At 41.2% G+C, this 27,192-nt stretch overlaps 1 long non-coding RNA gene across 1 annotated transcript in view; it reads left to right on the top strand.

The window, feature by feature from the left end:
- The window catches only part of LOC107979146, a 29,602-nt gene extending 3,994 nt beyond the window's left edge, over positions 1–25,608 (top strand). Inside the window, exons 3-5 of the long non-coding RNA XR_004768692.1 lie at positions 8,362–8,870; positions 22,489–22,617; positions 23,544–25,608. This is a non-coding gene — a long non-coding RNA (uncharacterized LOC107979146). The remainder of the gene's footprint in view (positions 1–8,361; positions 8,871–22,488; positions 22,618–23,543) is intronic.
- The last annotated feature ends 1,584 nt before the right edge of the window (positions 25,609–27,192 follow it).

Below are 27,192 nucleotides of genomic sequence, written 5' to 3'. Positions count from 1 at the left end.
TGTTTAAAAAAAGGTCTGTAAGCACATGCTAAATATTGACAGACCAGCCCTTTCCCAGAACTTTCTTAGGACAGACCAATCTCAACACAATTGCCTAGCGTGTACTATAGATTCTATCTGGGAAAGCACAAAAACAAGGCAGAAGGCCGTATCCAGATTCAGGGCACACTGATCAGATTGGCTTCTGTAGCTATGTTCTGACATCTAACAAGAATAAACATGTCTTTTTTTTTTTGTTGGTTTTTTGAGGTGGGGGTTTCTCTGTGGCTTTAAAGGCTGTCCTGGAACTAACTCTTGTAGACCAGGCGGGTCTTGAACTCACAGAGATCTGCATGCCTCCCAAGTGCTGGGATTAAAGGTGTGCACCACCACCGCTCTTCAAATAAACACGTCTTATAATTTAAATGTAAATGTTTGTCACAGGAGGCATGAAATCACATCTAAGAACAATCCAGGGAACAAAATGCACCTGAGGTAAAAGGCCCTCTGCCTTTCTTCCTGGAGGCTCTCTTATAGTTCCCCAAGGTATTGTTCATCATACATCATACTTTTGACTGTGTTCTGACACAACCCAAACTGTGTGAAACTCCATGAAGGAGAGTCACAGACCCCCACAGAGTGTTAGAGGGAGGGGCTTCATTTCTCTGAATATTTGGAAAAGGTTGTCAGATAAGTTTACATCAGCCGAGCTAAGATGGAAATGAGTGTGGGGGCAAAAAAGGGAACAGAGGCAGGGTAAGATGACATACAGGATGGGGCGGGGGCGGAATCAGAAACAGCCTCAATACGAAGCAGAGTGAACTTCTCTGACTTACCCAAGTATCCCAAATATTTAGTTTCTGAAAGTGAAGTTGAGTGTTTGCACCGTGGAAGGAAGTAGACAACGTTCCTAAAGGTCTCTTCACTTCTGTGACCGAACAACTCAGGGGAGTCTGCCAGTCTGAGTGTCTTTGAGAACAGAAATGCAGAGAACAACACAAGCTCAAGACCAGTCTGAGATGGAGACAGTCTTGGGTGAATCATACACACACGAGCAAAAATATCCAAGAACCCAAAGCTTGGGGTGGTTCCATTGCTTCTAACTCCACATTAGAGTATCCAAGCATTATCTTCTGTCTTTGATCACTGTAACAGCTCCTTGCTTGGTCAGAGTGAATAGAGAAAAGATTGGGAGAAAAAGGGCTCAAGCTGGATATCGGAATGTTCTTGTCAGCACTTTGGGAAAGCTAACAGATGGGAAACGTTTTGCCCACTCTTTAATAAACATGTGCTGAGTTCTGCAAAGAGTTGTGAAATCCCACAGGGTCTCTAAAATACCCCTTCCTTTAGCATCCCAAAAGCTAAATATGAAATAACTAAGATGACCCAAAGCATGTGAGTGTCTGAGATGTACGCTAAATTTAAAAGTGGAGAGTTTTCATTTGATCAAATTATAGGTCTTTCCCCACTAAGTTCCCCCCCCCCCTCTCTCTCTCTCTCTGTGTGTGTGTGTGTGTGTGTGCTTTGTTGGGAAGATTCTAGAAAGATGACTCGAAGCACAAGAGTGTTTGAAAGCTTGAATACCAAAACTGCATTTGTTGCCAACTTTGCCAGAGATGGCTGTGTGGAGCAGCAAGCATTCTAGGGAAGAGTTAAAACCTTCTCTTGAACAAAGACTGTGTTTTAAAGGCTGTAGTTACAACACTGATACATATGTCACTATCTGGTAGAATGTATTGCAAACATGAATCCCTTTTATCAGGTAATTTGCATACCCAGGAAGGCTTTTATCATTGGGAGAATGAGCAAGCACTCCTAGGCTTGTTTCTGTATGAACACAAGTGCCTCCAGCACTTCTCTTTCTGTCTCACGGTGTTTCTTCCCCTTTTACTATGTGTCCAGATAGTTACACTGTACCCTTGCTGCTTCATCCGCTCATGAGATAGAAGCAATCAGGATCTTAGAAGCATCTTGGGATGGATGGGTGGACAGCAACCTCCCTTCTTCTGGTTGGGATGTCTGTAACTAATTCGAAAAAACAGTGTTGCCAGTCACCTCAAACTCCTTGAGTCCCTAATGGCCATGTTAGGTAGACACAGAGAGGCTCTGGCACCCAGTTCAAACACAGCAAAGGGCCATTTGTCAGCTCCTCTGCCTTTACTATAAACGTTGAAACATTGGGTATGAGGGGCTCTGTTCCTAACTGTAGATGGTTCACTCAAGTGTTTATAAACTGCTGTGCTTGTTTGCCAAGGTTTGTTTCCCTATCTTAGCTATTCATTAGAATTCCCAGGGTTCTTCCCAGGATCTCTCCCAGAAACAGGAATTTAGGGATTAGGTCTAGAATTCCTAAGCCCCTGCCCCCGCCCCACTGCCCCTGAGAGATTCTTATCTTGAGGCAGATATTCAGAAAATTCCCATGCTCTCTCTTCTCAATGGGATTTTTAAAGGGAAACTGTTAAGAGGGAAAGCCTTCGGCTGGGTGATTTAGGGCTCAATGGTGAGTGCAGAGGCACTTTGCATGCCTGAGACTTTCAGCACAATTAACTTCCAAATTGCAGAGCAAAATTCAAGGAATCTCCATCCAACCATTTGTTTAGCAAATTGTCTGGGTCAACTGCTCAGGACCAGGCACTGTTGTTGACATTAGGGGCAACGCAGTGAAAAGCCAGTTCTGGCCCCTGCTCGCTCATAGAGCAGGCTCTGTTTTGAAAAAGAAAAAGATAGAATGTCAGTCCTTCAAATTACAGTCCCTGTACTTAGCAATAAAACACCGATATTATAGTTGGACAGTGCCCTACAAAGAATGACATGGGATGACAGTTGCACACTGTTAGATAGCCTAGAATGCCTAGCATGCATTGGATTCTGTTGTAGGTGGCTTGGGGTCCATCAGTGAGCACAGCAGGTAAAGATGCTGATCTCATGGAGCTGACACTCCGGTGTGGCTATAACACTAGAAAACATGATACATTAAGTAGCGAATTGAGTATTTATTGCCTTGGGTGGCAAATACTATGGTTCTGTGATGGGGATAGGAGTCAAGGAGGAAGCAACCAGTTGAATGTGCGGATGGCCTCACTGTTAAGGGGGGGGGGGGCGGTATTTCAAATGAAGACTTACAGATGCAGGATTCAGAAGCTGGGACAAATTCTCTCAAGTGGGGAAATATTTTTAAAGAAGAGCAAGTGAGGGCAGGAAGGTCATAGCAGATGTAAGCTGGGATCATTTAAGGACTTGTCAGCTGTGCAGGGTGAAGCAGGGTGGCATTGCAGGGTTCTGAGCAAAGGATGACATGATGTGACATATTATTATAGGGTGACTGTGTTGTGAGCAGGTTGTAAAGAGATGTGGATGGAGAACAGCAGCTGGTCACTTTAAATAGCATCTAGCTGTTGTATCTGGATCCAGACACACATCTGGTCAAGCTAAAGATGTGCATCAATGAGCAGCTAGCATCCTAAGCACTAGAGAAAAAGCCTTCTCCAAGCACATGTGCAAGAATAGTCGTGTGTGTGTGTGTGTGTGTGTGTGTGTGTGTGTGTGTGTAACTGTATGTGTGTGTTATAAACAACAACAGAACAGCTGAGATGTTCATGATTAGGAGTCAATAAAATTAAGCTCACTAATTCCAGGACACTCTCCAGTAGTTGAAAAGAATGATTGAGAGTTGTCTTATCAAGACTAATAAATTCTTTTAACGGTTTATCTTTAGCAATTAAAATCAAGTTGGGAGAACAGCTGCAATATAATAAGTTCAAGGGGCTAAAACAGCACTACACATTTTAGATACAAAAAATAAGCTGGGTGGTTTTGGTGCACACCTTTAATCCCAGCACTTGGGAGGCAGAGGCAAGTAGATCTCTGTGAGTTTGAGGCCAGCCTGGTCTACAGAGTGAGTGCCAGGAAAGCCAGGGCTACACAGAGAAACCTTGCCTTGTAAAACAAAAAGCAAAATCAAAACAAAAAAATATAAACTAAAGACCAAATGAAGAAAAAGATCTATTTTACTCATGATAATTATGTCATGCAATGGAGAGAGGGGAAAGGGTTTGGAAAAAAAGGGAATAAAATGAATTCCAAAGTCCCTGAAATCCAGTGTTTTAATATGTTAATAGTGCCCCCTCTTCTTTCCCTCATTCCTCCCCTCCCTTCATTAAAAAAAAAAACCTTTGAAAAATATTAAATGTTAAAGCTTATGTGTTTTCATAGAAAAAAATCAACAAAATCTAATAAGAAACAAATATTTCTTTAATATGAGTAAATGAGAAGTAATTCCTGCAGCAATTTAAGTCAACTCATATCTCCAGGTCAAAAAGACAGCCACGATATTACTATTTTCCATGTAGTTCATTTGCTGGTGTTTCCAATCAAAACTCTAAATTCTCTATTTGGGGAGCCAAAATCTGATGCTCCAAAGTGTGACACTGTGGTGTAAGGACTACTCCAAAGTGATTGGTGAAGGAGATTGGTAGTGATCAGAAGTAAGGTGTCAATGGCCTTTCTCCCATCCTCCTGTTTCCTAACCCCTTCTGTCACCTTTGTCTCTTGATAACAGTCACAATTCCTTATACTTAAGGGAGACTAGATCCCAGAACCCTTCTCTACTCTATATAAGCACTCCATGAAACTGTGGAGGGTTGCTTCTTGCCTCCCTTTGGCATTAAGACTGTGATTCCAGAGGACTTGGATGCCCAGGAGGGAGAAATAGCACACAAAGAGTCCAGGAAGAAAGTGAACAACTCGCTTTACTGGGTCCTTCCCATGCCTTAGCCCCTTATCAAACTCCATTCACATTTCCACTGGCTCTCCATTCTTTATAAACCTCAGCGGAAAACCAGAACATCTCCCTCAGTCTCTGCGCCTTATCTCTGAAGACATCCACGCCACATAAGACTTCGATTCAATGACTTTGACAGGCTTTTCTTTTAGAATGTGTCTTTTGTTATATGCCAGCTGCGACCCTTCTGACGGATTAGGAAAGACCACCACATCTTACTGCCTTCTCGTCTGTAGCTTTTCTTTCCTTTCATCTTCCTGATGGCCTCCTTTTGTACCACTTTTGTCAACATTTAACAGCCTTTGTAACGTTGGTGGTGCATACCAGACACCCACATTAAAGATGGGCCTTGTGGGTGTTATCTGACTATAGCAAAAAATTCATACATCCGGGTTCCCAAGGTTTGTGACCTTGGCTTCACTGGGGCCGCTGTGTGAGAGAGGCGGGTATTGGCAATGGATGGTCTCACTTCTACACACAGAGGCTGTCTTCCTCTACTGCTTGCAAAAGCAGGCTGGATGGTGTAGGAAACTTCTTATTTTGTGGAGCTGCAATGTTATTAGCAGAAGAGCAACCCAAGCAAAGAATATTCAGCGAGTGACAAGGATGTTTTGTACAGTGTATTAATGATAACTTCTCTTCCTCTCTGTCTCTCTCTCCCGTCTTTGTTCAAGAGGCTTCTTTTATAACAAGTGTTTTCAGATTGGAGCACGTCATGGCAAAGAGCCCGGAAGAGGTGGATTTAGTGCACCGAAGTTCTGTTTTCAATTATTGAGAATCCACGAAACCACAGGCTTAGGTTTTGGATAGCCAATTTCAACGTTTGCCTTTCCAATGTAAATGTATAAAACATAAGCTGTTTAGCAGCACTGGGGTCTTTCTCAGTGACATGAGTCTCATCTCTCTAGCAGAGTACCTGCTGTGTAGGCTTATCACAGAAGTAGGTTTATGGCGCCTTCATTAATACGTCTGCACACTGACTAGACACTGGGATGTGCAATTCATTTTTCTCTAAGCTGTGATCCATCATACATATTCAATTTAATATATTTCATTATGCTAATTTAACCAAGAAAATAGATTTTTTTCCTTACAAGTTCCAGCACATTTTCCAAAGACAGAGAAAACCTGTTACTGTTACAATACTTTATTCCATTGTTATATAAGAATTTCCATTTTAACATAGGCAAATGTCTGATTTGAGATCCCATGATGCAGAGGAACAGGAGTGGTTCAGACAATGGAAAGCAGAGAGAACAAATGATGGAGAAAGCATAACAGAAGGAAGGAAGTCCACAGCTGGCAGAGCACTGACTATCACTCAGGCCCTGTCCATGCCAGAAACTCCTTGATTTCAGTAAGCTTACTGATAAGTGCCATATTCTTTTAGTTTCTCAAAGCCAGTTTAAAGAAGAAGTTGTTGGCCCCACAGGTCACCTAAGTCACCTAATATGTCCTAGGGTGTCAGTTTTCTTACCAGTAATGGAACTGATGCTAATATTCGCTTGCTGACCCCAGAGTGCTGCTCAGAAGCTAATGGCACAAATGGAAGTGTTTGTAAACCATAGTGTAAGATTTATGTCCCCAGTTACATTTCTACTATTAAGAATAAAATAATGCTTCAGACTTAATTTATTTCAGTTAGTGTGCAATGTATGATCCCAAGTTTCTTTACCCAATACGGAAGCCAGTAGCTATTGAAATTACATTAGATTGACATTGAATAATCCTTTAAAAATAATCCAGTTACTCGGCAGTGTTTCACTACATAATGTTGGTAGTTATGTGTGTGTCTAATGGTTACCTGTCAGACAGCATGGCTGCTAGAACCTTTCCTCTTTTGTGGACGGTGCTGGTCTAAAGTTTCAAGGGGTGGACCTTCACTTTGCTTGATTATTGTACTGTATACAAATACTATTTTTTTTGAAAAAAGATTTATTATAATGTCTTGCACTTAAGTGTTGTATGTTCCTGGAAGCCAGAAAGGAGTGCCAGATCCCTTGGGGCTGTAGTTAGAAGGGCTTACAAGCTGTTCCATGGGTGCTGAGATCCAAACTCTGGTCCTCTGACAGAGAGTAAGTGCCCTTTACTGCTGAGCCATCTCTTCACCCATTTCCCCTGCCCCTTTCTAGCTCACAGCTTGCCTTTATGTGTTAAAGAGGAACCAAACTCTATATTCATTGAATTTCAAACTTAGCTGTAATCAAGAGCTTATGTAATTATTACTGAAAAAGCAAGCAACTTTTTGGTAGTTTGTTACAACAAACCCTGGAGCCATAAAATGTTTTATGCACTGTAAAAATTGTCCTCTAGCTTTGTTCCATGGAAACTCATTTTGCTTTGATTTACTGTGACTTAAGACTGGTTACGTCATCTTTATGAGTCCTCAAAGGCAGCCTCTGCTCTGGTCATGGAGGAGGTTCAGCTCTGCTCCTGCTTTAACGTAATGGAATGCCTACAGTTTCCAAGGAACTCACCCGACAGCACAACAAATCGTGAAGTTGGCATTTCTCACTGCTGCCTAGGCAGCTTGCCTGACTGTTCCCATAAAGACTCTGCGTAGCACAGAGGCCAACAGAGGCAATTTAAGGAGAGCCTACATGGAGCAAGCTTGGGTAACCAGGTTGATAGGCAGAGGCACTTTCCCTTGTGGCATGTGGTGCTGGTTATTTTTAATGGCCAACTTGACACAACTGAGAATCGCCTGGGAATAGGGTCTCATCGAGGAATTGCCTAGATCAGGTTGGCGGTGAGCATGCCTGTGAGTAAGTTTTCTCTTCCTCTTCCTCTTCCTCTTTTCTTCTTCTTCTGAGACAGGGTTTCTCTGTGTAGCCCTGACTGTCCTAGAACTTACTTTAGACTAAGTTAGCCTCAAACTCAGAGATCACCTGTCTCCGTATTCTGAATGCTGGGATTAAAAGTTTGTGCCACCACAGCCATCTGGCATTTTTTCCCCCTTAGGTTAGTTGAGGTGGAATGGCCCACTCTGAATGTGGGCAGCCTCACATCACAGGTTGGACCTGATCTGTATGAGTGAAAAAAAATCAGTCGAGCTGAGCAAGTAAACACACATTGATTTCTGTGTCTGCTCTCAAGTGTGATGTTACTGTCTTGAGTTTTTGCCTTGACTTACCCACAGTAATGGACTGCAACCTGGAATTATAAGCTGAACAAATCCTTTCTTCTCTAAGTTGCTTTTTATCAGGGTACTTCACTGCAACAGAAGGAAATAGAAAAATACTTAAGACCATTTGATACTTTGTGAAGATCATAGATTATAAATATATGTGGCATCAATCATTTGTGACCTTCATTTCAGGTTCCAAATGAGTGTCTTTGCTAGCAACACATACTTTCAAATTTCCTATTTTTTTAAGACATTGTTTCATTTGTGTAGCCCTGACTGGCCTGACACTTGCTGTGTAGACCTGGCTAGCCTTGAATTCATAGAGATTGACTTGCCTCTGTCACCTGAGTGACGTAATTAACTACATGCACTACTAGACCAGCCTCAGTGTATGTATTTTTAAAAATTCCTAAATAACTGCTTAAATTTTCTGACTTCTGTACTGTGACTCTAACAACAAGTTATTGTGTTACAGGAAAGAAATTCAGACAATGCCTTGGTGTATTTGTTAATTTGCTAATCGGCAAAGCAAAGGGTCTTCTCCACTTGATCTGTCTTCTACCAAGGAGAAGTGAGGACTGTGCAGAATCCTACATCAAGAAAAAGCAGTTCCATGTTCCTGAGATGGAATGCAAAGGGGTCCTGTTGTTGACTCCAAAAGGAGGGCCAGGATGCCAATTACGCTGTTCAAGAGATATTTGAAGAATAGCGGACATGGCAGAGAGCACAGATAAGGGAGCATGATAGAAGACCGCTTGTACTTGAGTAGGAAGCGGATGGGGTACACACTTGGAGGATGTCAATGCTGGTTGACAGTCAACAGGAAGATGGTCTCATCTGTCATTTGTTAGACAGGACACAAATACATACACAAAGCGTGGGAAGCTGAGAATCATTTCCCAGCTGTAAAGAGCAAGCAGCACGGGAAACAGGAGTCTGACAAATCTCAAGGTCAAAGAAGAGGAAGGCATTTCTGAAAGCCAGGTGACACTAGCTGTCCTGGTGCTGAAGGGGAAAGGTTGGCTTTGTCTCTTCCCTCTCTTCTTCCCCCCTCCCCTCCCTTCTCCCTTCTCTTCTCTTCCCTCCCCTCCCCTCTTCTCTATGTTCTTCTCCTCTCTCTTCATCTCCTTCTCTCCATTCACCCTTTCTTTTGCCATTTAGAGTTCCCAGAAGTCCTTAACCTAAGAAAGACAAAAATATGAAAATCATTAGAAAGGACACAGACTCCATTGTGGCATTTGAGTCACAGAATGACACCTTTTTATGGCTTTCAAATTAACTCATGAGGTCTGTTCCCTATGGAACATATGATGGAAGATAAAGGTTCATACTTAAAAAAAAATCTTGTCAGCAAAGGACTAGAATGACATTTTACGTTTATGCAAATATTAGTAATTGTTTTTGTTTTCAGATTGACCAAATTTAAAGAAAGGGGGAAAGGTTAAGACAAAGAAACAAATTGTCCAATGCTTGTTTTCCCTCTTTCTAATAATTAAGATCCTAGATAAAAATTAAAACCCAAATCAAAAACAACACAAACACAAATAAAAAAACCCAGGAAGGACTACACTGACCTCTCTACCTGACATCACTCTCCAGGCCGATTTCTCCTTACATAATGTGCTCTTAAGTCTCAGTACTTGGCCAACACAGATACTGCCCATGTGGCAGACACCAATGTGTGGCTACCACAGTATTTTTCTTCTGAGGGAATGGTTTACTACAGGTCATCATGACCTACAAAACTGTGATGAAGGAAAAGTTAAGGCTACCATATTCAGAATGAGGCATTTCTCTTTGGCCCTCCTTAGAGGTAATTCTATCCTGAAGTTAAATATTCTTCGTTTATAGGCTGACACCTTTATTGTGTATGTAGTTATTAATGTCTATAAACATACAAAGCTTCTTGTGCTTTTGACCTTGACAGGAAAGGCACTGTGGCAGGAGCTTTAATTCCTCATGCAGCTTTTTATATTCCTCAGTATGGTTTTGTAAAGGTATCTGTTCATCCTTTATCATGTCTATCTCATTCATTTTGACTGCAGACTTGTAATTTCTCAATGGAAAATAATCATTGTGTGTTCCCCAAGGTACAGCAGTGATCAAAAGAGAGATCTTGGCTGGAAGGAACTTATATTCTATTGGGGGAATTTAGAAAATGTTAAATGAGCATAAAAAGCAAATTGCACAGCATGTTAGATGGTGTTTGATGGCATAAAAAAGTGTACAACCAATTACTGTAGATTGGGAGTGAGAGTACAAGGAGATAACAAGTTGAAATTTCAATACAGGAGTTCAATGGAGTCCTTTCATTGTTCTATCTCTGACTCTCTAACAATAATTATAGATAGAAGTGAGATAGGTTTTTTGTCATATTATCAAGATTTTTAGAATTCTTCTAAAATTTCACAGGTAAATATATTCCTAAATATTTAAAGCAATACTATCTCTGAAGTCAAGAACTCCCCCCACCCCCAGATTCTTTATTGCTGAATGTTTTCCTGTTTCTAATTACAAGCAAGTTTTCATTGTGCTTGAATTTTTTTTTCTTTCTGAGGTGATGAATTGATTTTCCCTTTAGTTTCCTAATAGAATCTATTTATATCTAGAAATTCTGACACCCTCACACATATATAATTTAAAATATTTGTTAATCTAAAAAATAAATACCTAAGGTGATTCTTAAAGAAGATGAATTAACCAAACACAGTTCTGGCAGGATAAACCAAAAATTCTGAAGAAGACCTTGACACAAATCAGATTAAACCTTTCTTCTCCAAGTTGTTTTTGGTTACTGTTTTATCACAGTAATAGAAAACACACTGATAAGGCAGTGTGAGCTCTTAACCACTGAACCATCTCTTTAGTGCCCCTGTGGATGTTCTTGGCTTCCTTCCTTCCTTCCTTCTTTCCTTCCTCCGTCCCACCCTTCCTCCCTTCCTCCTTTCCTCCTTCCTTCCTTCTTTCCTTGGCCATGTGGAAGTTAACATTAAAATGGCTTCACTGTGGTAGAGCTGACAGAGAACACATTCTATGTGTTTATATTGTAGTTTTGTTAAGCTTTGATATCTGTTGATCTCTGAAACCATCAGCACAAGTCAATGAACTCATTTTTCTTCCCAAAGTTAGCTCTCTACCATATCTGAATCCTTCCTTCTTGCCTGTGTCACCCACCATTATAGACAGCCACTGGTTAGTTTTCTGTTGTGTCGTTACATATATACTTTAGACCCAGTAAATTTAAATATATAGCTATTTAGAGGTTCATGTATTGTGTTGAGTTCCTATGTTTATAGACTTACCGTTGGTTATTTTAATCTTATTCCTTCATGATGTGTTCCCAAGCTCAGCTTTCCAATTTATGTAATCTTTGTTTTCCTAGACTGTTGAGTTGTTTAAATCTTAGCTATGTTTTTTTGTTTTTTTGTTTTTTTTTTATGCTGAAGGTTTCTAATGGTTCTTCTTCTTATTTACCAATTGATATCTTATTTGCTTTTTGAGCTCTATAATTTCTTGTAGTTCTAAAAAAGTTTCCCATAATTTAGTATTTAAAGAATCTAAGCATATTCGTTTTCAGATTTTAAAATCACATCTCCATAACTTAAAACTTAAACATAAATTCTCTGCCCTTCGTTACCAACATTGTCTTGCTTTGTGTGTTTGAGAACACGGTGAGGACACTTTCCTGGCATTGGTAGCCTTCTCTCACTCTTCCAGAAACTGGCCTAACCACTCTGTTCTTTGGAAATCTTGAGCCTGCTCTCACCTGTTCATCTAGGACCTTTAAGTCTAATCCAATTTAATAAAGAGTAACACCCAACGAGTGGGTGACTTGTTGCAATTTTTGCTTTTGTACATAAAAGGGAATATAAAAAATACCTTACTGATTGGTTTTTTTGTGTGTGTGAATTAAGTAACCATTTTGAAGAGGACTTGTTTAGAGAAATAATGGTGTGAGTTATTTTCATAGCCAAATCAGCATTTGAATTTCCAAAATAAATGAACTGTCGAATTCAGTGAAAGTAGTTTATTTTGTTCATGAATTATCTCCAGGATTTGTAGATTTTCATTCACTTCTGTGAGGATGAGAGTTCCAGTTTCAGTCTTAGTACTTTTGTTTTAAAAACAAGGATTATTTCATACCAAATAGTCACGCTTTCTGGGTCTGTGGTGGGACCATTGGAAGAAGCCAGGCCCATGTATGTTGTGAAGATTTTAAGCACAGCATGGTCTGGACAGGGAGAATTTTGTTGAGTAATTTTTGTTTCTGGGGATATCCTAGAATTAATACTAATACATGCCAGACATTCTCATAGCTTTCTAAAAGTGCAGTGCCCCTACAGAGAGAATAGCTGGCGGGGTTGATCAGGAGTCATATGAAGGTAAGGGTGGTGGTACTTTCTCTCTGTACGATACGAAAGAGGACGTTCTTCTGTACATGTCATGTGTGTGTGCACATGTGAGGGGGTATCAATGTATGTGGTTCCTTAGGAGATGTTCATGTTATTTTTGAGACAAGTCTCTTAGTAAGTCTGGAGTTTGCCTATGCAGTTGGACTGGCTGGGCAGCAGGTCTAAGTGATCTTCTTGTCTGTTTTATTAGAGCTGGGAATATAGGCATGCACCCCCGTACAGGCTGTGTATACATGGGCCTAGCATGTGGGTCCAGGAGTCTGAACTCAGGCCTTCGTGCTTGTTCAGCAAGTGTCCTACCTCCTGGGTCATCTCCTAGTCCCATACGATTTGTTTTACTTTAAACATTTCCTTAGAAAAGCCTTTTCCCTGGAACCCAATGCTCTTTCTCCGACCAGAGTATCTGGACATGTTGTCATTGATTCCATAGCCGAAGAACGCAAGAATAGGCTTGGGGCTGCTGTAGACAACAATTACACTTCCAGTTTGATTGATCTTACTTCGTAATAACATTCTCCTTAGAGAAGAAAAATGGGATGAACACCAAACTACCTCAAGCGAGGTTCAAGGAGATGCAGACATTTGATTTTTTGAACACTTCATCTGAATTAGATCCTCTTGGGTGATACAATTGGAAAACAGCATTTCATTTCAGTGAAAATATGCTTGGCAGCCCCTCCATATACAAAGTTCAACTTCAGGGCAAAGAAAAGAAACACTCGTTATGTAACGAGATCAAATTATTAGCCATAGAGGAGAGTTCCTGCCTTGGTCCAGGAACTAGGAAATAGACACTAGTGTGCAGTGTTACTTTGGACACAATCCTTTATTCTAAGTATTTTCACCTTGGAGACCTTTACCATGCTCTCTTATTTATTTAGAGAACATTATCTAAGATACATAATAGTAATTTTGAGTAAGTATTCGAAAATGAAGTAAGGAAAGTAGTTCTACAAATAAAAAGAACCCTGTTCTAATTCCTGGAGGGTAGGAGTGGGAGGTGAGGAGGTGGGGGTGGGAGGTGAGGAGGTGAGGTGAGGAGGGGGGTGGAGGTGAGGAGGTGAGGAGGTGGAGGTGAGGAGGTGAGGAGGTGAGGAGGTGAGGGGGGGTGGGAGGGGGTGGAGGTGAGGAGGTGGGTGTGGGTGAGGAGGTGAGGAGGAGGTGAGGAGGTGAGGAGGTGGAGGTGAGGTGAGGAGGTGAGGTGAGGAGGTGAGGAGGTGAGGTGAGGAGGTGAGGAGGAGGTGAGGGGAGGTGAGGAGGTGAGGAGGTGAGGAGGTGGAGGAGGTGGGGGTGAGGAGGTAGGGGTGGAGGTGAGGAGGGTGGAGGTGAGGAGGTGAGGAGGTGAGGAGGGGGGTGGAGGTGAGGAGGGGGGGTGAGGAGGTGGGTGGAGGTGAGGAGGGGGATGGAGGTGAGGAGGGGGGTGGAGGTGAGGAGGTGAGGTGGGGTGGAGGTGAGGAGGTAGAGGTGAGGAGGTGGAGGTGAGGAGGTGGAGGTGAGGAGGTGGAGGTGAGGAGGGGGGTGGAGGTGAGGAGGTGGGGGTGAGGAGGGGGGTGGAGGTGAGGAGGTGGGGTGGAGGTGAGGAGGTAAGGAGGTGGAGGTGAGGAGGTGAGGAGGTGGAGGTGAGGAGGTGGAGGTGAGGAGGTGGAGGTGGAGGTGAGGAGGTGAGGAGGTGGGGGTGGGGGTGGAGGTGAGGAGGTGGAGGTGGAGGTGAGGAGGTGGAGGTGGAGGTGAGGAGGTGAGGCAGTGACAACTAATTACTGCTCAGGTGACTGGGTTGTGGAGATTCTGTTTTCCTGTCTTCTTTCTCTTTCCACTGACCGTGGCCTTTGGAGCTTCCACCGTGTACATCTTGAGCTTCCGGCTTCCGGCCCACAACAAGGCGGAAGAGTAGCATCATGTTCAGTGGCCGTGAGCTGCATGTGGTTCTCCATTTGAGCCTCATTAAACAAGAATTAGGTGGTACATTTAAAAATCCAGATTGCTAACTCTTCATGGGGTGGGCAGATCTGGTTCCAGCAGGTCACAGAAGCACCTGGGAGGTTGAGGAAACGTCCTCTCAGTCACAGCTCTGACCCTGGTCGCCTCTCATCCCTTGCCCTTGGCATTTGCCTTCTGAAACATTTCCTGCATTGTCATTTGTTTGTCCAACAAGAAGTCAGGAATCTGTTCGCAGATGAGTGGATATGGCAGTGAACAAAACAGAGGAGGTTCCCGACCTTATGACGCTAATATTCTGATGAGAGGAAACAAAAACAAACAAAATCTCTGTGCTGTCAGGTGAAAGATGTCCCAAGGAACAGTGGAGCCGGATGCGTCAGGCAGGACTGTATCTACCTGGATACGTGTGGGAGTGGAATTTGCCTGATGACTTGGGGTTTAGTGGGGTGTGGGGCTTTAGTCAGTGAAGCAGAAGTGAAAGTGATCAGTGGCCTCTGGGTAGAAACATTGTTTTCCGGCTTTGATTTTTCCTTGTAGAGGCAATTGTTTTGAAAAGGACTGATGAAGGCAGACTGCCTGGGACAGTCCCTCAGGTAAACTTTTCATAGTGCTGTCTTTTAAGCCAAGATTTGGAAATTGGTCCTTACAGTGTCATTGCACTGGTTTGAATGGGAGCAGAGTCAGGAGTGACAGGAGTGGGGGCTGAGCTCACAGACAGGGTGGGCTGGGGGTTCCTCTCTCAAGACATTTGAAAGGTAAGTTGATTGAAGGGAATGCATGAGCTCGTGAACTATGAAGGGCAAGGCTGTCTTGGTAGATCACTTTAGGAAGAGATGTGCATGTCCCTGTAACATAGGCTTGAAGACACCATTGATTTTCAGATGTTATTCCTTCCCCAAGATTTTATTAAAGCAAACATATTAACGTGAGGAAGATAATGACTTGCACTGCTAGCATTGTTGTTTCTGGACTAGAGTTTTGTGTTAGGCGTTGCCCACTTTCCATCTGATTTCAGGCTGTGACCAGGCTCTGCAGAACCCATCAACACATTCAGGCTGATTCTCAGCAGCCACAAAGGCCAGACAGCTTTCATCAACGTGTTCCGATCTGAGTGTATTCCCCAAGGGTTGGGGGGAGAATAACTCACTCTATTTTCTTCCCTTGGCCTGTTATGACTCTGTTTTAGAGAAACACATAAAGTAAATCAGCTCAAAGATAAAGAAATGTAATGCGTTTTTCAGCCGTGAAAATTGTCTTGGCTGCATGCAATTACTTTTTCTCACAATGTGTAACACCGATGTTTAAATCGTGCCATCAGTAGGCACTCTTTATTTTCTTATTCATAGGTGTCATTCAGGTACTCAGTATATTATAATTTAAATTCTGATTTTTTTATAAACACATGAAAGGATGCCCTTTTTTATATAAGTCACATATACATTAACCCACTGTGATGATTGTAATGTTTCTTCTGCCTGCTTTAGATACCAAATGAAACCCAAACTGATTATTATAGTGATGAAGATTAAGTAGGCAAATCTTTTCTATTATTGCGTTCTTCATTCCTGAGAGAAACAACTGAATCTGGAAATTTCTTGATTCTATGTTTTCTGTGTTTTTCATCTGCATTACTGGACTCCAGGAATGGTATCTTTTACTGGCTCTCCTCCCCTGTTCCATATGTAAACAAACATAAGAAGTGTTCTGTCACCATTGTTAGAGTAAAGTGTTCTGGTCAAGAGAATAAAATCTCTGGCCTGGATTAGAGATTTAATGCTCCAGTTTGGTTGGTTCAATCACTTTGGCCAAGGGACTACTGGAGAAAGGTGGGCATGGGTTCACAGTCAGTCCTTGAACCTTGAGTCAGTCCTTGATTAAGTTTGAGTTTTGATACTTTGTTTATTGATTGTAACCTGCTTGGTATTCAATAGATACTTGGGGGGGGGGTTCCATTTTGGAAAGTGCAAGCACACAAATAAGTTTAATCTATTCAAGAAGCTTCACTATTCTTGCAAAGGTAAAGAATCCAACCCCTCATGTTGCTCAGTATGTGCCTTGAGCTATATGATGTGTTAAGAGCTATAGCATAGTTTTCTTATCTCTGGGAATTCATGATCTCATTGAACAAGCATTTGACACAAGGAGCAAGTTGGAATGCTTGAGGCCAGAGTAGAAGGCATGTAATCTGGCAATAACTTCCACAGAAGACTAGGAAACAGATGTTGGTGTTGGCCTTCTGGAGGATTGAGATGAAGAGATGGATTTTATGAATTGGAAGGGATCTTGAATTAATAGAAAGGCAGAGTCACCCCAATTTTCAAAAAACAATCTTCTCAATGACTAGTTATTCTCTTGATGATAAGATGACACCAAGCTACCCTGCTCTTAACTTTGGTTTAACTCTTATACAATTAGGGAGTCATAAAACTCTCACCCTCCAATTGGATTAGAGTGGGAAGTTTAGATACTTTCTAGCTTTTGACGTGTGTGTGTGTGTGTGTGTGTGTGTGTGTGTGTGTGTGTGTGTGTGTGTGTGTGTTTAAGAGTAAAAGGAGTCTGGATCCATATGTGCTTATCAATAACATTTCACTCAAAGAGGCCAGTGGGGATACATGAAAATGACTAAGGCAAATGGATCTATCGATGTAGGTTTTCCATTGGGAAATGAGAGTGCTACCATTTCATGGCTTGATGTTTGGGTTTTACCCTGAAATATTAAGTAGTATTTCATGAAATGAACACACATGGGTACATAGGTGAGCTATGATTTTTAGTATTATATAGTACTGCAGACCAAATTAAAGGATGGACTTTTCTTCTTTTGTTGCCTGGCCTAAAGATCCACTTGCATATAGCAGAGCTTAAAAATAATTATAGGACAGCACTCAGGAGGCAGAGGCAGGTGGATCTCTGTAAGTTTGAGGCCAGCCTCAAACAGAGCGAGTGCCAGGATAGGCTCCAAAGCCACAAAGAAACCCTGTCTCGAAAAACCAAAAACCAAACAAACAAACAAAAAAAACCTATAGGAGCTGAAGAGATAGCTCAGTGATTAAGATATTTATTGCTCTTTCAAGGACCCAAGTTCAGTTCCTATGACCCATATCATGTAGCTCACAACCACTTGTAACTACAGCTCTGAGACTCTGATGTTCTTTTTTGGCATCACCAAGTACCCATTCATACATAACACACACACACACACATAGACACACACTAAATGTAAAAAAATTGACAATGGTTCAAATGTTCTGGCTGAGGCTAAGGCTTCAGAAATGGTATGATTTTTCAATTAAGTCAGTGAATCTGTTTTCTTCAAACTCTTCACTGATGATAGAGATAAGAAGAAACTTGGACCTTCAAAATCAAGAGGGTAAAGGGGAAAAAGCAAGGGTATTGAGTGGAACTCAGGGGATGACAGAATAGGACACTGGACGTGCAGAGGTCACCTTCATAATAGGTCCCCAAATGTATGAAAGTGGTGAAGAATGGGGCATGGAAGACAATGGCAAACTGCTTCATCTCTTTCACAATTTGGTTTAGATTAGAGCCGATTCCAGGGCAGTTATTGGGGTAGATGAGTGAAAAGTTAAGTAAATACAAAGTAGGCAAAGCTGATCTAGTGGAATTTCTCATAGCTAAATGTATGCATCAGTTGCATAATTACCAGAAAGGGGACCGGGAAAGGGGGCAAGGGACTTTGGCCTTTGGGACTTAGTTATTGGGCTTATCCTTTTCCTATGTTCTTTGCTGAGGTTACTTTACAACAAGAAATCAAAGACTGTAGCAAAAGTATGTTGAGAGATGATCTGGCTGCAGCTGAGGAGTAATTTGCAAGGCTCCCCCTCCCCCCACCTATCTACAGAGTGCAGTGGGTGATGGGTCCCTGGCTAGACTGCAGAGCCTGCTGTCCTTTGTCCTTTGCTTTTTGCTCAGACATGGTGGCCAGACTAAAAGACCTTCTGAGACACTGCTCTGCAAAGCTGTCCTTGACATTGCTTGCATGTATTTCTCTTTCCAACAGATTGTATATACTAGGACATTTCCTATAAATCATATAACAAGTCACATAAACACCGTAAGTCTTTGAGGACAGACACTGGGATTTTTATGAGGAGAGACCTCATACTGAGTTGTCAGCCATCTCCACCTGTATGGTCCCATCTGCATCTCATACTAGGTAGGTACAGGTGTGAATTGGCCATCGTCTTCCCACAGCAGCCTTCCACTCTGAGCATCAGAGTCCCTGTTTTCTTCGTGATACCAGTAAGTTCTTCATCATCAATCTCCAAAAATCGAGGTGCTCTTTAAAATCACTTCTTTCCCTGACCAGTTTTTGAGTCACACCGGCTCTTCCTCAATACACCAGTAGACTGCTTCTTTTGTGTCCCATGTTCTGCTGAAGGATGACCCTTCGGAGACAGTTTAGGCTGCAAATATTGCTCAGTTGGCAGAGTACTTGCCTAGCAGTCCATAAGACAAGCATGGTGGTGCACACTTAATAATCTCAGATCTCAGAAGGAGCAGAAGGAGGATCACAAGTTCAAAGCTATCCTGGGCTACATAGCAAGTTTGAGCCATCAGGGCTATAGGAGACTTTGTGGGGCAGGGGGTGGGGCCTTAGTCTCATTCCACTGCCCATTTCTCTGTTTAGATATTATGCAGTGATTTTCAACTATTAATCCATTTATAATCTCTGTATATTTCTAAAATATTATAAATCTCAAATATACTATTTTTTCTTTGATGCTTTTAAGAAATGAAAGAAAAATAGTCCTTCATTTTTACCTGTATTTTTATTCTTTTTACTTCCTCATTCCTTTCTGAAGAACCAAAATTTCAGCTGAGCATGGCAGCATAACCTAGGCCACAACATGCCCAGATACTCCAGTCAGAGACAGAGTGCTAGATTCCAGGGGAACTGCTTTTCTAAGGCTATAAGCCACATTGATTGTTGATTTACATACTTAGTATTTTTTATATATTGAATGTAGTGGTCAAAATATGAATTTTATCAGATTCCACCAGAATGTGTTAAGTTTTGTCCTGGTTAACAGTTAAATCTTGAATCACATTAATTTCCCCTCAATCCTAGGGTAAAATCCTTAATACTTGTATATATTTTTATTATTAAAGCATGGTTCTGGCATTTATCAAAACTTTAAAATTTTATCAAGCACCTCTAACTGTTAAAATTCTATCACAGGTTATAAAGTACAATCTTAGAACACTTAGCATTCTGGGTGTCTAGATTTCTCCTGCTGAGTTGCCTGGAGTCCCACCTCTCATAAGCAGTAGCTCAATACTCAGTTAAGGCTTAAGCAGTTTGTATGTGCCTTTCAAGAGAGCCCTTTCTGGCTCTCTTCTCTCTGGGGTTTCATCCCTCAATTTTAACCATGATAGCATCATCAGCTTCTACATTGAGACTTGTGTAATAAGAATACAGAACAACTTACAGCTCATTGGGGCTGGAGATAGCCCCAGTGGGAAAACTAAAGGTGGAGTTTACATTTTGGGGTTCTTTCTCAAGGATCAAATCTCTTCTTGTTTGGTCTGCTCTTGATTACTCTCTCTCTAATACTTTCAAACAGTTGTTTTCAATTTTCTTTGGGAATGTTAGTCCAATATAAGATGGCCTGTCATTATAGGGACTCAGAATGTCTGTATTGAATATGAATGAGATATAAAATCTTACCTTGACTTTCAGGAACCTCCAGAAATATTCTTTGTGATGGTTAATTTTATGTGTCAACTTGAGTAGGCCATGAGATACCCAGAGAGTTGGTAAAATGTTTCTGGCTGCCGCTGTGTGGATATTTCTGGAAGAGATTAGCAGCTGAATCAGCAGATGGAGTAAATAGCATCATTATCAATAGGACCAGGTAACGTCCTGGACACTGAGGCCAAGTAGAACAGACAGCTGGAGAAAACCATGTTTGTTCTTTCTGCTTCACCTGGGACATCTGTCTTTTATTGCTCCAAGAAGACCGTGTTGTGGATTCCTAGAGTTCAGGACTCAGACAAAGGACTTATTAACATGGCTCCCTGAGTTCTCAGGCCTTTGGATTTGGACCACAACCAGACCACCAGTTCTCCTGAGCCTCCAGCTTGGTGTACATTGTTGGACTTTTCAGACTCCATATGTTTCTTAGCCAATTCCTTACAATAAATCTCTAAGATCATTATAACTATCCCATTGGCTCCATTCCTCTGTGCAACCTCATCTAATTCAGTCTCCAACTTTCTTTTTTAACTTTGTCTCAACTTTGCTCTTTTTCTTTTCAGAAAAAGCCTATGATTTATTTGTTTTTATGTGCACATGTGTGTGTCTTTTTGTCTGTGCTTGTACCATTTGTACACAGGTGTCTGAGAAAGTCAGAGGACAGTGTTGTATCCCCTGCAACTGGAGTTGCAGATGGTCCTGAGTCACCCAATGTGAATTTCAGCAACTGAACTTGGATCTTCTACAAGAGCAGCCAGTGCTCTTAACCACTGAGCAATCTCTCCACTTCCCTCCATTTCTGTCTTATACACTCCCTGTAAGTTTGTCATATCTGGTGTTCCTTCAAACTTTGCAACTGCGCCTTTAATTTTGCTTATTATTTCTTCCAGACTCTGTTATCATACTTTATGAGCTTTATTTTATTTTTATTTTTGCCCATGTGTGTGCATGTATGAAATATGTGTGTGCATGCATGCATGTGCACGTGTGTGGAGGCCAGAGATTGATGTCAGGTGTCGCCCCCAGTCTCTCTCTACTCTATTGAGTTTGATCTCTCACTTGAACCCAAGCTTTGACAATCCAGCTAGCCTATCTGTTAAGCTGTCTCCAGGGATCCTGAGTGGACACTGAAGATCCAAATTATGGTCTCTTGCTTGCATAAGAAATGCTTGTACATGCTGAGTCATCTCCCTAGACCTTATGATCTCATTTTAACATCTCTCTTCCTCTTCTTCTATTATAAACACGAGAGGCAAAGATCAAATTGTTTATTGATAATATAAGTGGCAGGAAGTCACATTAAGGATTTTTTCTTACACAGCAGGAAAAAAGAATTGAATGTAAGCATCACAGGCATATGTTCCTATAAAAGAGAAGAAAATGGGATAAACTGGGCATACTCAGTTTCTGCTCTTGAGCTCACTGTTTAACTGTCCGTGAGAAAAGAAATGCTAGAATAGGCAACAGTGTTATTGTAGGTGATGGTCCTCCAAACAGAGACACAAAGAAAGCACAGACTCTACCCACAGCACACATGCCAATTATTAAGTGGGTCCCAATACCAACCTATTGCTTTTGCACACCTGCTACTATGCTATGCTCTTCTGCATGGAGGCAATCTCTCATTGTCACCTGAATGGGGGAAGTCCTTCTGTGTATATGTTTGTCTTACTGGTTGTTGAATAGAGCACTGTTGGCCAATAGGGAAGCAAGATAGGTAGGACTAGGAGTTGAGGAGGATTCTGGTAAATGTAGTAAAGAGAAGTCTTGTGATCCAGGCAGGAAGGGACATAGCAGGCAGACTCAGAATATAAGCAGGGACAAGCAGGAAATTGCTCTCTTCCTCCTCCTTTCTTCTCTGGAGTCTCCATGTGATCCCGGGAAGAGGATGTATTCCATCAGCGTCCTCCATGATAAGTCTTTATAAAATATATAGATTAATGCTATATATTTATTATATATATTATATATATAACCATAATTTATCAATTATGGTTGATAATTAAGACTGATCTAGCAGATAAGAAATCCTAGTCTTTGGCCAGCAGCATTGTAAATAATATAAGCCGCTGTGTGTTACTTGGGGCCCTAATGTGGTGGTGGGCAGAACTCAGGCAGTTGGCAGAAAGATTTATCATTACAGTCACCAACGTGTATTTTACTTCATTGAATATCATAACATTTATGACATCATGTAGGCATTTTTTCTAGGATCCCCTTAGCGTCTAAGATTAGTTAATGTTGTTCATACTTAATATTCCTTGACTATAACACAGTGACTGATAGATAAGTGGTCAACCTTCAATGTACATTTTCAAAATGAGAAAATAAAGAAATGAAATGATCCATTGAAAACGTGGGTGGCCTATTCTAAATAAGATCAAGTCAAGAGTGATGTAATAATTTAAAACTAAATGAGCACAGCTGTCAAGGGAATGAAAGAATAGATTTTTGTTTAAAGTAGCTGATTGTTTCTCACCACAGAAGGTGGTAATGACATCATCGGCTCATGACCACTGTCTTCTTTCCACAGAGCGAGAGACTCAGCAGGTGTGCTGGGAGCTGCACACAAGGGACTTCTGACAGCACCATCTTGCAACCTGAGACAAACTGCTCTAGAGGGTTAAACATCTTGACTCACACAGGGGTTAGAACGGTGGAAGTGAGTGGATTAAGAGGGGAAATTGAATTTCTCTAGAAGGTGATATGAGGCTGTTTTGATCATTTGTCAGACTCTGATGTTAGAGTTTGGATGTTGAATGTTAAAGGTTTGATCCCCAGGGTGGTGTGTTCAGAGACTGGAGGAGGGAGATATTTTAGAGACTAGGGCTAATGGAAGGCCTTAGAGCAAGAGGACCATAGGGAAATGCCTTCAAAGAGGATTATGGGGCTCCATATTCTTTTTTCTTTTTTCTTCCCCAAGGGTTGAAATATATATATATACATATATATGTATATATATATATATATATATTCACTGATAAAATTTTATTTATAATAATTTAAGAGTTGTAGAAGTGGGGCTGAAGAGATAGCTCAGCCAGTCAAGTGTTTGAGGACCTGAACCCATCCCCAGGACCAATGTGGAAAAGCCAGGTGTGGTGGCATAGGCGTGTCCCAGTACTGAAAGATGAAGATGGTGACAGGCAGATTCCTGGAGCTTCCCTAGCAAGCCAAAAGAGCCTGCTTCATGAGTTCCAGGAAAGCATCCTGAGGAACAACATCCAAAGTTGTCCTCTGGCCTACACACACACACACACACACACACACACAGGAATAGCATACATACATATGCACACAAACACAGATACATTCATCCACTCTTCTCACATAATGAATGCATACATGTATACATACAAATATATGATGCAACAAAATTATTCATGGAAAGGTTGTGAAGACAGGGTAGAGTTCCCATGTTGCTCATACTCAGTTCCCCATAGTGCTAATATCTTCATTTATAACATGCTAATATCACACATAATGAAGAGACCTAATGAACCTTAAGATGCAGTCTTAATGCATCACAATTGCTGATAGCAATAGTGGGTTTCATAGAATATTTTGCTACTTTTTTTTTGGTTCAAGCGGCTCAGCTCTGGCCTTTGGGATCTCCTCATCTGGTGGTGATACTCAATGTTCTCCTGACAAGCTTCTGTGATGGGCTTTCTTCTGAATTTCCCTCTCAGCTAAAGGACAAGGAAATATGTATGTGTATAATAACTGGCGTATGTAAACACATCTCTAATTATTTATTCCTGTGTATTTATCTGCATTAATATTAAACTAAACATGAGTTCATGCTGATGTCTCAACTCTAATCCAGTAAATCCTAAATGAATCATTCTAGACCTCTTCCCTTGCTGGTCTGTAAACTCCCACTCAAAGGGAAAGAAACCTAGTGCTCACCATCTGCCATCCATTTACTTAATTGCTCGGTTCTAGTGTGCACATATAGTGGTTTCAGAATTGTTAGCCCTGATCTCATGGGAATCATCTTTACCAATGAGAGCACAGAGCTGATGGTCAGTGTTAGCTTCAGGTTTGACTCATTTTTAACATCATTTAGTTTAGTGTTTTCACCCCCACACTCCTTGGGGAAGTAATTTTGAGCATTTCTAATGCAGATGGATTCTTCTGTCCTGGTCTTCAGTCCATCCTTGAACACCCAAAAGTGAGCTTTTATATGTATGCACATTAAATTTCAGTCTGTGCTGAGACATGCTATGGGTGTTGATAGATGGATAGTGCCATGTAACTATTGTCACATGGTCATGCAGAACAGTTCTTCTGCTTTAAAACACCCTACAGCTGCACTCACTCAACCACTGGCCTTCAAGACCATGGTGACCATTTATCTATTTGATGTCTCTGTTTTGTTTTTGTTTTTTTCCCATAATGTCATAAAACTAGTATCATTGAGTATGCAGCTTTTTTTCCAATGGGCTGATTTTACTGAGAAATTTGCATTCTAGAGTCATCCATGTTTTTGCATGGCTTGCGTTCTATATTCCATCTTGTTTGCTTAATATATTCCATTGTTTGGATGGGGCACAGTTTACCGATAGCATCTTGTTTGGGAAGATAAAAATGTAATTGTTATATTTGCTTGCATTTGGTTGTTTGTGCTGGTTTATATTTTCTGATGGACTGAGCAGACACTTAGGCATCCTATGCTAAGACTCTGGCTTTAATAGACCATTGTCTTCCAACACGGCTGTACTACGTTTCATTCCCAGCAGCAATGGGCGAGTGAGCATTCTTCCTGCTTAGCATTCCTGCTGATGTTCTTCATTCTTGAATTTCAGCTATTCCAACAGGAGAGCAGCTGCATCCCACTGTTGTTTTAATCTGCATTTCCCTAATGACAAGCAACATGGAACACCTTTTTATTTATGTTTATTCTGTCCATATCATTCCTGTGGGGTATGTTCAGATTTTTGCTTATTTTCAAATCATTTTCACTGAACAGTTCTTTTATCTATTATGTGATTCATAATAATAATAATAATAATAATGATAATGATAATAATAATAATTCATAATAATAATTCTTTTGCACTCTTTTAACTTCTGAGCTTTTTGCTCTCTTCAGTCTCTCTTGCAGCTTTTGATCTGCACTTTGCTCCACTCAAGGACATGTCATTTACTTCTTTTTGTAGCATTCTTTTTAAGATTTATTCTTTAATCGTGCATACCTATCTGTGGATATGTACACAGGCATGTCAGGTCCTCCTTCTGTGGTTATGTGCACAGGCATGTCAGGTCCTATGAAGCAGGAGTTACAGGCAGTTATGAACTGCCTGATGTGAGTTCTGGGCACCAACTCAAGTCCTCTGAAAGACCAGCAAGCAATCTTAGTTACTGAGCCATCTCTCCAGCCTCCACATCATTCTTCTATGCATTACTGCTTGAGAACTATTAATTATTCTATGCTATGAATGAATTATATGGGTATTATTCTTTGCCAAGCATGGAGATGGTTTCCAAATTTCCCTTCCATCCAAAACCAAAATAGTGATTGTGGTGATACCTTTCTTGCACAAATAAAGCCTGTCTGGGGGTCAGAGAATGAAGCTTGTCACTAGATAACCATAGAGGTCTGGAGGTCTGTAAAGACAGACAGGAAGTGAGGTAGCTAGGCAGAAACAATATAAGCAGGAAGAAACAGGAAATCACTCTCTTCTCTGCTGAGACGCGTAGGAGGTAAGGTGTGCTATGGCTTGCTCCTTCTCTCTGATCTCTCAGCATTTCCCTCTATATCTGAATCTGGCTTTTTATTATCTAGACCAATTAAGAACTCAGTTTACAAGTGATGGATAGTCTCATAAATAAATGCTTTCATACCTATTAACTTAGTATAATTTAAAATCCTATCTTACTTTCTGCTTTTGTGAAGGACCCAGGTTTGCCCCTCATCACTCACATGGTGGCTCAAAGCTGTAAGTCCAGTTCCAGGGGATTAGAAGCCTTCCTTTGGCCTCTATGTGCTCCTGCATGTATGTGATACTTATAAACTCATACAAGTATACACACACACACACACACACACACAAGTAAAATGAACCCTATATCCAAAGGTATCAATCTTTTTAAGATTTTTGCTAGGAATAGTCCTTCCCCTGCCCCTCATCAGCCTGCCATGCTCACAAAGCAGTGTGTTTTCCTTTTTGTCTCAGGGTTAGAGAGAGGCTATGAGTGTACTGGGTTTATCATTTGCTTTGGTCACTAGTATGTTAAATGCTCATAGAGATGAGACATGAGAAATACTCAGCCTCAAGGGACAGCTGCTTTTGCAAGAATGTCATCTTGGCTCTGGGGAGATGGCTCAACTGGTAAAGTCTCACAAGCACGAGGACCCAAGTTCTGTCCCCAGAACCTGTGTGAAGATACTAGACATGGTGGTTTGATGGGGGAGGTCCTTCTGTATATATGTTTGTCTTATTGGTTGTTGAACAAAGTACTGTTGGCCAATAGGGGAACAAGTTGGGTGGGCCTAGGAGTCAAGGAGGATTCTGAGAAATGTAGCACGAGACAGGAACCGCCATGTAAGCCTGGGAAGACAGAACACTTGCTGCTGGCGTCCTCAATAAGATAAGTTTATAAAATATATAGATTAATAGTTATGTGCTAGGTTCCTTTAAGAGAGGCTTCCTGTCTCAGCATAAGTGGCAACAAACACAAGGCTTTTTAGAGGTCTTGCTAACAATTCAATGGTGTGTTTGAGCAGCTGGCAGTGGGAGTGACCACATCTCCAAGCTGGTAGCATGCTGCTTGATTGCAGCATAGACCAAGGCAGTGAGCATAGCTCTCACTGCTGTCAGTAAATGTATGCCTGCTATCTTGGAAAGACAGTGGCTAGAACAGCTGCTGCTTTAATTTTAGCAGTGTTGTTTGACAGATAAAAGACTGCATGGCCAGAAAAAGGTAAATATTTACAATAAAGACAGATTCAGATGAAGGAAAACCTCTAAAGGTTAACAGTGTGTTTAAAAATATACATAGGCTTGTGAGAAAAAAGAAACAGGATAAAGTAATTGAAAGACAGAAAGAAAGAAAGAAAGAAAGAAAGAAAGAAAGAAAGAAAGAAAGAAAGACAAGCCAGTGGTGGTGGCACACACTGGTAGGATATGCTGAAGGAAGCAGAGGCAGGCAAATTTCCACAGAGAAACCCTGTCTCATAAAAGGCAAAAATAAAAGTAAAAGAAATAGAGTAATGAAAAAGCCACGTAAAGAT

Source organism: Cricetulus griseus, chromosome 2 (genome assembly GCF_003668045.3).
Source record: "Cricetulus griseus strain 17A/GY chromosome 2, alternate assembly CriGri-PICRH-1.0, whole genome shotgun sequence".
NCBI classification, from domain to species: Eukaryota; Metazoa; Chordata; class Mammalia; order Rodentia; family Cricetidae; genus Cricetulus; species Cricetulus griseus.
This window is presented reverse-complemented; position numbering and strand designations above follow the sequence as displayed.